The following is a 9,489-nucleotide window of genomic DNA, read 5'->3' as shown; positions in this document are numbered from 1 at the left end:
ATCGCTGGAGAAAGCGAGGGAGGATCAGGGCTGTTTAGGCTGGGTGATGTTGTCGCTGAAGGCTCGGGTGGCCTATATTAGCGACACACTTTAGCCTAAAAGCTAAACCTGACACCAGGAGCCTATCCCTGACTGTCAGAGAGGTCCAGGGAGGTGTGTGTGTGTGTGTGTGTGTGTGTGTGTGTGTGTGTGTGTGTGTGTGTGTCAGTTAGCTGAGACCCGTTTGGTGTCAGTAGCTGCTGGTTAGTTTAGCATGAAACTCTTTAATACCCTCGATTTCAGAAGAAACAGTGAATGAGCAGGTGTCCCAATACTTTTGTCATATAATTGAACTTTATTTCTCTCCCTCTCTCTCTCTGGCGTGCCTGTACAGATAGCAGTATTAGCTAATGTTGGCAAACACAAGTCTTGGGTTGTTGAAGTTAGCCAACCGTTTAGCTGCTAAGACGTAGAGCTCGGTGCGGTTTAGGCTCAGACTTGCCTTCATGTCTGAAAAGGTTGTACAATCGTTTCTCCTCAAGCCCTGAACGCCTGGAGGTCAGTTCCACAGAGCTCTCTGAAAGTAGCCAGCCAATATCACACGGCTGTGCTTCATAGCCGGAGCACAAATGACTCACCAGCCATCTGTGTCCACATACATGTACACACGTATAGACACTGCTGTGGACGCACACTGTGTGTGTCCACTGTGTGTGTGTGTGTTTGTGTGTGTGTGTGTGTGTTACTATAGGCAGAGGGCCCTTAGCCCTGTCCTGCTGGACGGGTTCTTATTTCTGCTGTCAGTCACTGGTAGAGCTTCTCTCAGGGCTGAATCGGAACAGCGCGAAGCTAAATATTTACCCTCTGAACACATTAAGCCTCATAATCCCGACTTTCTTTTGTGTCGGGACCAAAAACTGCACAGGGGACGATTTAGGAAAGGCTATTAAAACAGCGAGGCTTCTGAACCACATCCAACCTAATCATCCTCCTCCTCCTCTTCAGTTCCAGCCCCTTCAGACTCTGCTCTTATTGCCCAGCAGGGTCCCGCGATAGCACTGATGCTGTTTTCAGGCCAAAGCAACATCAGAGCCGATCCCAATTCTTCAGGACCCTCGACTTTTGCCATTGAGCTGGGAGTCTGATTTAAATCTCTCATTTTTTGGGGGGTGAGTCTCTGAAATGAGTCAAATCTGGTGTGAGTCCAAGTTGAATTGCTAGTCTTTAGGGGATGAGAGTCTGAGTCTCTGGTGAAGGAGTCTGAGTCAAATCTGGAGTGAGAGTCTGAGTTGGATCTCTAGTCTTTGGGGTGTGAGTCTAAGTCAAAGCTCTTGTCTGTGGGGTGCGTCTCTGGATTGCGAGCTGGAGACAAATCTCTAGTCTTTGGAGTCAGAGTCATATCTCTCTTCTTTTTGGGGTGAGAGTCTCTGAACACATGATTCTCTGGAACATCAGTCCAAGTCTCTGGGACTCATAAGACCCAAAGACTAGAGATTCAGCTAAGACTCCTCCCAGTCTGAGTCAAATCTGGGGTATGATTGGGTACGACTCACTGGATCTCTAGTGTTTGAGGTGTGAGTCTGAGTCTACTGTCATGTTCTGTATTTTGATCTGATCTGGAGATCTGAGAGTTGGACGTTAGTCAGGGTGAACTGCAGGAAGTCTGATCTCCACGCTGGACGAGCTGCTCTCTCAGAGACTTTCCCTCTTCTGTATTTTACTGCTTTTATTTTTTGCTTTTGTTTTATTGGTAAATGTTTGATTATTCTGATTCTGCTTCTGATTCTAGGTGTAGCGTGTGGAAGCTGGGCTCTCCGGGAAATACACACCTCCGTCTTCTGGCTGCAGCAGGCTTTCAGTTTGAACTTATTTATGGTTCATATTAAATAGAATTAAATTGATTTCTGTGTAAAAACAGTATTTACTCCTAAGTAGATGTATTACCATATTGGAATACATTTCTTAACTCCTCACTGTGTGTGTGTGTGTGTGTGTGTGTGTGTGTGTGTGTGTGTGTGTGTGTGTGTGGGTGGACAGGCTGAGGATAGGAGGTGATGGATGTGCAGAGGCAGTGTGTGGGTATTCTGCTGTCTGTTCAGGGTGTAATCGCTCTGTTTGCTGTGTCAGGACATTCTTCACAGCCTAACATATTCATACTTGCTGTCTTACACACATCTGGGCTCCATTATGTGAGAGAGAGAGAGAGAGAGAGAGAGAGAGAGAGAGAGAGAGAGAGAGACTAAACCTAGATAACCCTTCATTAGGCAAACATGTGCTCTCTTGTTTAATGGTTTTGGTCGTCCAGCCAACAACGAGCGAGAGAAAGCGTTGCCTATAGGAGTCTCTCTCGTTCTCTCTGGTGTATAAAAGGGAGATTTAGCTTTGATGCAGGGAGAGGCTTGTGGCTGCGTGCTCTTATGTGCTTATTAAATGACATTCCACAAATATGAATGTTGATCATAATCAATATGCTCTCTCAGTAGTCCTGGTTACTGCTGACTGCAGAACCGTGTTTCTGATGGTGAGAGCACAGTTGCACTGCCGGCTGCGGGGCTGCACTGCCGGCTGCGGGGCTGCACTGCCGGCTGCAGAATCATGCTTTTGATGGTGGGAGCAGGGCTGCGATGGTGGCTGCAGGGCTGCGCTGACGGTTGTGGCTGGAGGGCTGTTTTGTTGGGGGCTTTGCTGCTTGTGGGGCGTGTGGTGTTGCTTTCTGAAGACTGAGTGGAGCCAAAGCCTGCAGCGCTAGTCTCAGCATGGAAATCTGCTACTGCTTACACACACACACACACACACACATATGCAGGCATACTGTACGTTAGACACACTGTTAGTGAAGCGTTATTGATGTCCCTGTGTGCACGGGCAGGGCTTCAAACAAAATTTCATTCTTATTAAACTCCTCCCCCCTGCGCACACACACACACACACACACACACACAGGGCTGTTTGACAACAAGCATGACCCAGGATCACCAGTCCCAGCAGGACACACACACACACACAAATGGTGAGTTGTGTGACAGAGACTGTGGTTTCAGCTTTAATACTAAACACATGGGATCCTAAAACTGCCCTGACCGCTGTGTATTTATAACTGTGTGTGTAAACGACCACTGTGTATTTATACTCGCTGTAGCAGGAGTCTCTAATATATAAGTGTGTGTGTGTGTGTGTGTGTGTGTGTGTGTGTGTGTGTGTGTGTGCGCGCGCACGCGCATCTCTCTGTCTAATGTGGCCTTGCTTGTTATTTGTGGCCAGTGTGAATTTGACCACATAACAGCCCATAAACATACATGTCTTCATATCGGCCTCCATGTTTATTATACAGCATATAGTGTGTGTGTGTGTGTGAAGAATAACTTGTGCACTCAGGCAGAAACCTCATATCTCCACATCAGCAGCTTCACAGGAGGAGGAAAAGGACCTTCTTACCTTTCATTGGAAGTCAAGGTAAAATGTTTTATTTAGAGTCATTTTGGAGAGTTTCTATTAGTTCGTTCATCATGGAATTCTAATCCAGTACAACTGGACAACTGCAGATTTAGAGTCCAAAAACCTGCCATTCAGCCCAAAATCCAGCAGTGAAAACTGACTAAAGGTCTGAATTTGAATCCTTGTTGTCAAGGAGAAGATTGGACGGATTGGATTTAAAGCAAGTTGATGCATTAAATTATGTCTGGATCGGTCCTGATCATGTTCCGCTGGATCGGATCAGAACAGCCCTGCTTTTTAACTGCTTTTAAGGGCTTGTTTTGAACATCACCGTTTCAGTTTGGCTTTCTTGCCGGAGTATTAATACAGGAATTGTGGCTCAGCCAATCGGATTAAACACCGGTATAGACTGAGGAGTGATGGTTCTGCCATTCTGAGGTCAGAAACGGGAGCGAGCTCTCGGTTTATGAGAAGTGCCTGTATGTCTGGATGCTTTAACTTTCACTTTTTAACTTTGCTTCTGTTTTTGACTGGTTGGAGTTCATTGGTACACTTGCTGGCATCTGCTCTTCTTCCATTCACACACTTCAGATGGTCCAGAGCTCTGCAGCTCATGTCCTCACATCACTGTGTTCTACCCATTCTCCAGCCTCTCTACTGGACCCCTGTAAGACCCTGCATGCATGTCAGAATTCTGCAGCTTACCACTAAAGCTCCTAGCAGTCTCACTCCATTGAATCTCTGCAAACCTTCTCACACAGGCTGGGCTACTCCCCATTACCCCATCCAATCATCATCATCATCATCATCATCATCAATATGCCGGAGTTCAATTCAGGAATGGCCGTTTTAATTGGCTGCTATTGAGCTTATGTTTGAAGGGCCTTCATGCAGTCAGGTGGCTTCAGACTTTTGCCATGGCTGAGTTGGAGCTTCAGCACCTTTGGGAGTGGTTGTGTGTGTGTGTGTGTGTGTGTGTGTGTGTGTGTGTGTGTGTGTGTGTGTGTGTGTGTGTTGTGATGTCATGCACCCTCGCTCACACCCGATTACTAAAACTCGCACCCTGCTCCGGCACATGATGTCATGTCCTGTTTGGTCAATTATCTCCAAACATCCGGAGCAGGAAGCATGCAGTTTCCTGTTGCTATGGCGAACGTGCAGCGCCTGCCATCATGTGACCTGCTGTACGCGCGCCCACCCCGGTTACTGACCGGCCCCTGGGCTTCAGGTCCCGATGGGTAATCGCTGAGTCACTGGGTGATATTTCATGAATCACGCCGGATCAGGAGGCCCTTTACTGACCTTCCGTACTCTTGACCCACCCTCGGTTCTGTACTGTGACTCCCTGTGAGTCCTCGTAGTGCCCAAGTAAGAAGCTCAGGATCCAATCAATCAAAAAATCCCAGCCGGTGTTAAACCAGCTAGTGTTGGTAGTATTTGGGTGTTTTATGTGGTATGCTACGTCATCACTGACAAAGGGGTGTGTGTGTGTGTGTGTGTGTGTGTGTGTGTGTGTGTGTGTGCTTGGTAGTGGTAGTCTTGCAGACTTTGGATCAGACCCTAATCCATCCCACCTGATTACTGCCTTCCGAAGTCCCTGATTGGCTGATTGGGGTTAGTTAGATTAGGGGTGGAGTTAAACCTGCAGGATGGTACAGCAGCCCTATAGGAGAAGGGTTGGAGACCACCTGTGTGTGTGTGTGTGTGTGTGGTGGGGGGGGTCAGAGCTCACTAAGGTGTGTGACCTAAATCAATCTCTCTCTCTCTCAAAGTATAGGTGTGTGTGTGTGTGTGTGTGTGTGTGTGTGTGTGTGTGTGTGTGTGTGTGTGTGCGCGCACAGTCATTCAGGGACAATGTCCAAACTGCATTGTATCCATATTGTTGCATGATAAGAATGAAATGGTGTGTGTGTGTGTGTGTGTGTGTGTGTGTTGTAAAAAGCCCCGTCTGCCCTTCTGGACTTCAATCTCAGGAAGTGTTGACCAGGAATTAGTGCTGGACCTCACAGAGGGGACTTTCCTTTTGCACACGTGTGTGTGTGTGTCTTAAAGAGAAAAACAAAGTGTCTGATTTCTGTTAGATCTAAGATCCAGAAAGCTCAGCTCTTTACTGTGTGTGTGTGTGTGTGTGTGTGTGTGTGTGTGTGTGTGTGTGTGTGTGTGTGTGTGTGTGTGTGTGTAACCTCTTTAAAGTGACCCACTTTAGACGTTTAAGGAGAAAGCTTTGGTGACCCACCCCCCTGACTGTCTATCTGCCTGCCTATGTAGTTTCAGTGTTCGCAGCTTTCTCTCGCGCTCTCTCTCTCACTCTCTTGCTCGCTCTCTCTCACTCTCTCTCACTCTCTTGCTCGCTCGCTCTTTCGCTCTCTCTCACTCTCGCTCACTCTCTCGCTCTCTCGCTCGTTAGCTCCCTCTCTGATGTCATTGAGGTGTGGACGTCTCAGTCTGAGCCCAGCTGAGAGTGTAAGCGGGCGAGTAGAGTGTGTGTAAGAGAGAGAGAGAGAAACGTCAGAGTATGGAATTTAACTGTACAGGGATTTTACTGTCCGGAGCGGTGGTCAGTTCAGTGGACGGGACACTGTAAAGGTGAGTGAGTATTATCATGATTATTATTATGATTATTATTATTATTACTAATCATCATCATCATCATCATCATCATAATAATATCTGTGTTTCTCGCGGCCTGGATGAGGGTGAAGTATGAGTGTATGTCTTCATTACATGGACAAGGAACTCAGACTGTATCACTTATGGCCGTGTGTGTGTGTGTGTGTGTGTGTGTGTGATCAGATTCTGGAGAATTGGAAGTAAACCTCTAAGTGAATCAGTCGGAGAGTGAATCTTTAGTGAATGATTCAGACTGATTCTGTTTTTGGTTCAGTTGGTTGAGAACAGTTGGTTTTAAAGGAGCTGCTGAAGGAAAAATCTATGAATGATCGTATTTACAGAAGAAGAACCAAGAAACTATTTTATTTAATATTATAGATCATTTTAAAATTCTTCTATTTATTCTATAGTAATTACATAGATGTGTGCTGGTGTAGTATCAGTGCACTCAGAGGTTTAATTTAGTGTGTGGCTAATGCTGTTTTTCTAAAATAATGTTAGGTGTGTGTTTGTGTGTGTGTGTGTGTGTGTGTGTGTGTGTGTTGTATGTGAAAGGCTGTTTGCGCTTCCTGCTGACCCTCGCACTGTAAAACGATCTAAACCCAAACATAACTTCCTACTGACTGACACACACACACACACACACACACACACACACACACACACACACACATGCACAGGATACAGGGCATCTTGCAATGACCCAGATGGTCCACTGCATCTCTCTCTCTTTCTGCTTGTGTTTGTTGTTTGTCATCAGTAGAATTCTACAGTTTAACCAACAGTATTATACCTAATAATAATGATGATGATGATGATGATGAATGGCCTATATGTATTTTATTTATGGACGTCTGTACATGTTTGTACAGCAGACCAACTTAATTGACCAACTAAATTAGCATATCAGGTCTGAAGGAGGTCAGCAAGTGCAGGTATGCCGCAGCTTAATTTAGGGAGATGGCAGCGCTCCGAGCTCCTCCCACTCAGCCTCACAGACCCCCCTCAGTGTCTCTCCATCATTGCATTGAACAGCCCCCCCCCCCCCCCGCCTCCCTCACCTTTATAAACTCTGACTCCTCAGACCTTCTTCTGTCACTCCTTTAACAAGAGCTCCTCTAAGCAGGAGAAGGCCATAAGGTCTCTACCGATGGGAAGGGGAAGCTGAAGCTTCCTCTGGAATGATGCTCACAGTCTCCGGACCGGAGCTTCTTAAACCCTGTTCACACCAGGCTGAGATCTGATGGGTGTGTGTAGGAGGGATGTGCAGATTCTCTCATTGTGCTTGAGTTATTACTGGGGTTTGGGTTGTACTGGGAGGGGTTTGGGGTTGTACTGGGAGGGGTTTGGGTTGTACTGGGAGGGTTTCGGCTGTAGAGTGAGTTTTGGAGAGGCGGCGGTGTTTACGCTGTGTTTGGACCCCCTCCTGAAGTGGTTTGAGTGATGGGATTAGTGTCTGGTGTAAAGGAGTCTTGGGTCCTGATACTGTTACCGAGGTGGTGAACGGGTTCTGAACATTTGTGGATAGACCTTAACCCCTGAAAAAGCCAGCGGACCGCCGGCGGACCTCCAGTGTTACGAACGTCTCCTCCCAGAGAACAGCCCCAGCAGCCCGTACAGAAGACCCCTGCAGCTACTGAGTAACACACCTGACTATGTGATGAGCCCTGGAGTGTAAAGGGGTTAAACAAGCTGTGGAGCAAGAAGAACCAAGAAAACCTCAGAACCGTGTGTGTGTGTTGTGTGTGTGTGTGTGATATCAAAAACCTTTCTCCAAATGTTTTTAGTGTTTAAAACTGTTTAGTTAGTTGTGTCGATCCCATTAAACTAGCAGTAAGTGACACACACACACACACACACACACACACACACACACACACACACACACACAGGGCCTATGACAAACATACAGAGTAGATGCTAATCTCAGCAGATGTTACTGCAGAGCTAGAGACAAGAGAATAGAAATTAGTGTTTACTGTGTGTGTGTGTGTGTGTGTGTGTGTGTGTGTCTTACTCATAGTCAAATGAGATCTACAAGTGTGTGTGTGTGTGTGTGTGTGTGTGTGTCTCTCTCTCTCTCTCTCTCTCTCTCTCTCTCTCTCTCTCTCTCTCTCTCTCTCTCTCTCTCTCTCTCTCTGTGTGTGTCTAATGTTGAGCTTTTGTGCCTCAGTCCTTTTTCCTGCACCCCCACCCAAAGGGTTGCCATGAGAACAGTTGGTTGCCCCCACCTCCTGAAAAAAGCCCTGTGTGTGTGCAGCAATGTCTTGGGTTTCTTGAGGTTCCAGGCTGTGTGTGTGTGTGTGTGTGTGTGTGTGTGTGTGTGTGTGTGTGTGTGTGTGTGCGCGCGCAATGGTCAGCATGCTGTGGTCCTTAGGTGGGTTTAATTTGGGTCAGTGAGTATGAATAGCCTCTACCGTTTGGTATTGTTACACTGACCACTCTTAGAGCGTGTGTGTGTGTGTGTGTGTGTGTGCAGATCCGCTGAAGGGACCTGTTAGGGACCAGGTTCTACTATTATGGTGGTAAACGATATCAGCAGCTGTTAAAGCTGAAGTTTGGCCGCTCCTGGTTTGAACCCCTGTTTACACTCGGACTGGGTAATCAGATGCGTCTCCGCGTCGTCAGACTGAAATCTGATCACTGTGTGGGACAGAATATGCAAATCCGCTCGTAGCGCAGCAGTTACTGGTGTTGGGGTTGTACTGGGAGGGGTTGTGGTTTGTACTGGGAGGGGCTGGATTGTGGAATGTGTCTTGGGGAGAAGGCTGCATGTGCACTGATGTTCAGCTGAAGGGTCTGAGTGATGGGATTAAGATCTGGGTTAAAGGGGTGAGTTTATACACTCGCGCTTTTACGAGGTTCGGCCTGAACCAGATCTACTCCTGATACTCAGGCGCTTCCTGGGGGGTGGGAGAGGGGGTCAGTAAGACGGGCTGTTAAGATGGCTGGTTAACCAGTTTAGCTCTTGACCAGCAGGGTGGATGTTGCGTTTAATTGTGGTCGTGATTGGTCAGCGGCCTGTAATGGTTTTAGACGGTTCTGGAAGGTTAGCCTGTAAAGTTTACAGAAATGGTGGTCCAGGAAGACCCTAAACCTCATTCTGAACGATTCTCGCTCAACGTTCTCAGTTAGACACAAGGGAACATCATAGAAGTGTTTGACTTATAATAAATAAATCAATAAAAATGCTGATAAAACTGATCCATAATCGCACTGATCGTTATTTAATTAATGTGTTATAAAATGTTACAAATAAATAAAATAATAAAAATGTATCGTTATAAAAACCATAAATCATAACGTTTACCTAACGTTCTACTAGCGGAAATGATGCCCTCAGAGCAGGAGTGTGTGTGTGTGTGTGTGTGTGTGTGTGTGTTGGGGGAGCACACCGCTCACGTGGGAACTGCAGTAGGGGGTCTTTATGTGACGCGTTCAGCTATTGATCAGAGGGATAGAGTG

General features: G+C 46.8%; 1 protein-coding gene across 2 annotated transcripts in view; it reads left to right on the top strand.

Annotated features, from left to right (window-relative positions):
• Positions 1–5,877: 5,877 nt before the first annotated feature.
• The window catches only part of LOC140576667 (pleckstrin homology domain-containing family G member 1), a 35,650-nt gene continuing 32,038 nt past the window's right edge, over positions 5,878–9,489 (top strand). Inside the window, exon 1 of one of the 2 annotated variants that reach the window (XM_072696194.1) lies at positions 5,878–6,000. The gene's annotated coding sequence lies outside the window, so the exon portion shown is untranslated. Of the gene's footprint in view, positions 6,001–7,635; positions 7,753–9,489 lie in introns of those variants that run through there. The other variant, XM_072696193.1, reaches the window with a different exon arrangement.

Source organism: Salminus brasiliensis, chromosome 14 (genome assembly GCF_030463535.1).
Source record: "Salminus brasiliensis chromosome 14, fSalBra1.hap2, whole genome shotgun sequence".
NCBI classification, from domain to species: domain Eukaryota; kingdom Metazoa; phylum Chordata; class Actinopteri; order Characiformes; family Bryconidae; genus Salminus; species Salminus brasiliensis.
The sequence above is the reverse complement of the archived record's forward strand: the minus strand, read 5'-3'. Positions and strand labels throughout refer to the sequence as shown.